At 38.7% G+C, this 5,631-nt stretch overlaps 1 pseudogene; it reads left to right on the top strand.

Moving 5' to 3' along the window:
• The first annotated feature begins 610 nt into the window (after window positions 1–610).
• LOC122907460 lies at window positions 611–1,435 on the top strand (annotated as a pseudogene).
• Window positions 1,436–5,631: the final 4,196 nt, after the last annotated feature.

Below are 5,631 nucleotides of genomic sequence, written 5' to 3'. Positions count from 1 at the left end.
AAAGATCATGTTCAAATATCACTCTTTTGGTACTTTATTCTCTGGTATTCAGACGGGGCTATTACTCTTCTAATATCCCTAGAACTTTCTTTCCACTTCTCTTTTATCACATAGTTTGTCTTTTCATTGGAGTTTCCTGTGCTTTCCCACTTTCCTACTGTGTTATAGATGTTTTTTATGAAAAATCTTTGCCTAAATATCTTCATATCTCCATCAATCCAATGTGCATATAAATATGCCTATGAATATGTGTGGAAGGAAGAATAAATTGCCAGATTTGAGCTGGTCTAGCCAGCTATGCAGAGCAGCTGGTGGCCCTGGACCAGAGCCTGTGAGTGCCTCCTGGTATTTCAGTCCAAGGCCTGCAGAGGCCATTCCCATTCAGGGATGTCATCACTGGAGCAGGCATACTGAAGGTCTGGACCCTTTCAGGATGTTAGTGCCATGTGGAGATGCATGTCTTTCTTCCTGACACTTAGGTCCAGGTAGTTTCCAGGTACAACTGGTCTTGCCTGCCACAAATTCCCCTGCACTCTCCAGTGTACTTCCCTGTCTTCTAGGACCTCCAGAGTGAAGCTCCTTGTGAATAGGATTCTAACTTGGTTGGACCATGGAGCAGAATGCAGCAGATAGCAATAACAAAGCAGACTGTTAGATAGATTCAACAGCAGGTCCAGGGGCATCCATTAGTGATACAAGTCAGCATTAATCACTGGCCTGTTAATCACATCAACTGGCCAACCTAACATGGTCCAAACAGTCCCTTGCGGACAAGTTACATCATCACACAAGAACCTATATCTGGGACAAAGAATCTGTAGCAGATTTTGTTGGATCTGTAGAGATAAATCCTGCTCTGGGACAGGAACAGAGGACAAACATTGCAGGTGCAGGGCCAACAGGACCCCACTCAGCCATCATCATTCAGCAGCCACAGGCAGCTTGCAGTGTGAGCCAGACACAAACATGGCTGCCGATCTCTGTCCAGGAGCAGCATGTAGCACAGACTGTTGAAGGGCAGACCATCTTCTATCAGCCAGTTGATGCAGATGGCTTCACTCTCTAGCAAGGCATGACCACCGTCTCAGCAGCCAGATTGACAGAGGCACGGACTGTTCAAACAGAGGCCAATACCAACAAACCAGCAGTGGTCAAGGGCCTTCCATCATAACTCTACTAGGGGCAGACTACGTGATCAGTTCAGGAGGGATGGTAATTAATGTTGGCGCCCGGAGGTGGCTCTGTGCCTGCTATCCAAGAAATTCCTCTACCTGGGACAGAGATGCTTGAAAAAGAGCTTCTTCATGTGAATGGCAAACTGCCCATCATCTTTGTAAGAGGAGGCAAGCCCAGGATGATCTAGAGGGAGAAAGGACATTCCAAAGGGAAAAGGAAGTTCCTGCATGAGACATGCTATAGCACAGAAGTGTGGTGAAAACAGGCAGGATGATTATTCTCTCCAAAGAAAAAGGATTGTCCACCATTTGCAGGAGCCACACCAAATAATTAAAAAAACAAACAAACAAACAAACAATGGTATAGATCATCCAAGTTTCTCACCCCAGGGATACTCAAAACCACATTCTTCCCTTTAGAGCAGAGCAGAGGCCATTCAGTTTTTAATAATGGTCACAGTATTATAATTGCAGCAACGTCTGGCAAATTGAAGTGGCAAACTTTTGTCTCACTCCTTCAATCCAAACCTATTGCAGACTTTGGATAACATTGACATTTCACAGATTGGGATGAATCAAGGAACCCATGCCAGCTCAACAGTACCACATGAGGACTTACGTTGACAGGGAATGCAGGCCACCCAATTCAATAAGAAAGAACCTTCTCAACCTAAACTGTAATCAGGGAAGTCTTAGCCCACTCATTCCCACAGGAATTTGGTTAAATAGCATCTGTCCTTCTGGTTGGGCAGTTCATTTTGGCTAATGGAACAGGCATGTTATATTCATGGATGGCTTCCAGATACAGAAATTCAATATTGTTACTTGGAAACAATAAATTCTCTGAGATTATAAATACTTACATACATTACCTACATACATACATTACATCATACATGCATACATACTTACATATATATTGTTTAACCAAGATTCTCAAAGACTGCTCTGAAAAACAGTAGTTCAGAATATGTTAAGAATTGTTAATGTCTGGCAGAAGGGGTCCTGTGATAATTATGGTAGTATATATATTGAAAGTACATAGTGTAGAAATCATATAGGATTTATCAGACCCTCCAGTATTTTTAAATTTTGTGACTATCTAAGAGGGAGGTACAGTGTGCAGTACTTTCCAAAATTATTTAATGTAAAATCAGGTTATTTGTTTCCAGCATCTAATGGAACCAACTTTTCTGTGAAACACACTTTAGGAGCACTTGGGTGGCTCGGTTAGCTGGGTGACTGCCTTGCACTCAGGTCATTATCCTAGAGTCCTGGATGGAGTCCCACATCTGGCTCTTCCCCCTCTGCTCTCCCTCTGACTCTCTCCCCTCTCAAGGTCTCTCTCACTCTCTCTCTCTTAAATAAATAAACAAAATCTTTAAAAAGAAAAAAAGAAATACAGTTTAAAGAATATCAACTTAAAATTTAACAATTTCTTTCTTATGAAATAAAACTTATACAACTTGCTCAGATACACATTAAAAATGACATTTTAAAAATAGTGTAATATTTGGTGAAAATAAGTATTGTGATATTTGATTTGATTTCTCTATATTACTGGTATTTTCACTATATTAATAATATATACTTGGAATATCATGGCTACTGGTTATTGCAGTTCCATAATTGTATCTCTGAAATAATAACTTTGATAAAGAAGATGTGGTATGTATATATATATATATATATATATATATATAATATTGGAATACTATGTAGCCCTCAAAAGAAATGAAATCTTGCCATTTGCAATGATGTGGATGGAACTAGAGGGTATTATGCTGAGCAAAATAAGTCAATCAGAGAAAGACAATTATATGATCTCCCTGATATGAGGAATTGGAGAGGCAAAGTGGGGGGTTTGAGGGTTTTGATACTCAAAACCACATTCTTCCCTTTAGAGCAGAGCAGAGGCCATTCAGTTTTTAAGTTGAGGGGTTGGGAAGGAAAAAAAATGAAACAAGATGGGATTGGGAGGGAGACAAACTGTAAGAGACTCTTAATCCCACAAAACAAACTGAGGGTTGCCATTGCCAGGGGAAGGGATTAGGGAGAGGGTGATTGGGTTATGGACATTGGGGAGGGTATGTGCTATGGTGAGTGCTAGGAAGTGTATAAGTCTGATGATTCACAGACCTGTACCCCCAGGGGTTAATAATATATTATATGTTAATTAAAAGGAAGGAAGGAAGGAAGGAAAGAGTTTCTACTTTTTTTTCAATTCTCTCCCACTTAAACTGATCATCCTTTACATACTGCTATCCATATTAACCCAAGAAGAGAGGAATACAACAAGGACTCTTTCACTGTGGATATTTGCAATGTTTAGTGTGGAGATTACTAAATAAATAGGTATATAAACTTAAAAAAACACAGATAAAAATAACATGTATTGGCAAAGTTGTGGAGAAAAAGGAACCCTTTTAAACTGTTGGTGGGAATGTATATTGGCTTAGCTTATGAAAAACAGCATGGAATTTCCTCAAAAATTAAAAATATAACTACCATATTTTCAAATATTCCCACTTTGGGATAGATATCCAAAGGAGATATATCCAAAGGAGTATCGTGAAGAGATATATACACTCCCATGTTCATTGCAGCATTATTATAATAGCCAAGTTATGGAAATGACCTAAATGTCCATTGCCTCATCTGTTAATTAGCAGATGAAGCGAGAGAAATATGAAGTTTATTTCCAACTTTTAGGGCCAATATCAGATGTTGGTAATGTTAGATGTGGTCCAAAGAACCCCAAAGTCTCATAAATCTTACCAATCCAGGAAATAACTTTGTCTCCCAGAAAATAACCACAAAGGAGAAATAAAAGGAATGTAGAGGTTTTGTACTCTAACTTCCTCTTTCCAGTAGGGTGGAGAGAAAGTCTTTTCTCCTATGTGGAAGTATAAATATGGTAGAATAAGCATTCCACTCAACATGAAACATTATTAGAACTGTAGTCTTCAGGGTCACTCAAATCTCTATTCTTCTTCAAGTCAGTTACTATATATAATTTCTTTTCCTTATTGGCACTTATAAGCATCTTATATATAAGTTATAGTGTTTCTTTTTTAAAATTCTTTCTTTGTTTCCACATCTTTCTTCTAATTTCCTCCCATTTTCCTCCAATCTCATATATCCATTAAATTTCAGTCTTATTAGTCTCTTACCTTTCATTCTTTTTTTTAAACATTTATTTATTTATTTCACAGAGAGAGAGAGATCACAAGTAGACAGAGAGACAGGCAGAGAGAGGGGGGGGGAAGCAGACTCCCTACTGAGCAGAAAGCCTGATGCAGGACTCGATCCCAGGACCCTGAGATCATGACCTGAGCCGAAGGCAATGGCTTAACCCACTGAGCCACCCAGGTGCCTTCACCTTTCATTCTTTTCTGCAGCCAGCAATTACTGAAATTTTTCATCTTATGGAATATATAGAAAATAAAATAAATATTTTTGAGCCATTATGTTAAAAAATTGTGTAACCCCAAAGGTAACAGTTTCAGTGGCTACAACTGCCTTAAACCTAACATCCACCTTGAAGGCTGAAATAATCAGTATTTTGGTACCCTTCTAATGCATTATTAGCACACTTATTTCCAATGACAAACTAGTTCGTAAATTTGGTCACATTTTGTCATGGATTAATCTCATTGAAATCTTCATATATCATCTACATGCTATCAGTTTCCAAATCTAGATCCTGAGACACAAACTTTCTTTAGAGTACCAGATCTATTTATACAACCAATATTAATGTGTCCACTTAGATGTCTATCAGTAATCTCAAATTTAACCATAACCAAAAATTTCCCCCCAAACCTCTCTCACCTACTTTAACTAAGCTAGAGTTTCTTAATCTCAACACCATTGACACTTTGTTCCAGAAAATTCTTTGTTGTGGGAGGCTGTCCTGTGCACTGTAGAATACAGAGACCAACCTGACTTCTATCCTAGATGTTAGTAGCATCACCCTGAGTCATATCAACGCAATATTGTCAATGTCACCAGGTATGGAGAGGGCAAATTCACTCCTAATTGAGAATTACTTCATTAAAGTGGCCATATCAAAAAAAACAAAAGCCATTTTAGAGTCCTCAATTTATATTACGCCCATTATTTTTTCCTGTTTTATTTCTTTTCAGTGTTCCAGCATTCATTGTTCATGCACCACACCCAGTGCTCCATGGAATACATGCCCTCGATCATACCCACCACCAGGCTCACCCAATCCCCCACTCCCCTCCCCTCAAAATCCTCAGTTTGTTTCTCAGAGTCCACAGTCTTTCATGGTTTGTCTCCCCTTCCAATTTGTGAGTAATAATTAATTTATTCATCAATTATTTTAGTCTTCACTGACACTAAATTGTTTAAGACTTTTGTCATCTCCTGTTGGACTGTTTCAATTGTCTCCCAGTCATCATCATTTTATCTTCTGAAATTTGCAAGGAAT

This window comes from Neovison vison, chromosome 5, assembly GCF_020171115.1.
Source record: "Neovison vison isolate M4711 chromosome 5, ASM_NN_V1, whole genome shotgun sequence".
Classification (NCBI taxonomy): domain Eukaryota; kingdom Metazoa; phylum Chordata; class Mammalia; order Carnivora; family Mustelidae; genus Neogale; species Neogale vison.
The sequence above is the reverse complement of the archived record's forward strand: the minus strand, read 5'-3'. Positions and strand labels throughout refer to the sequence as shown.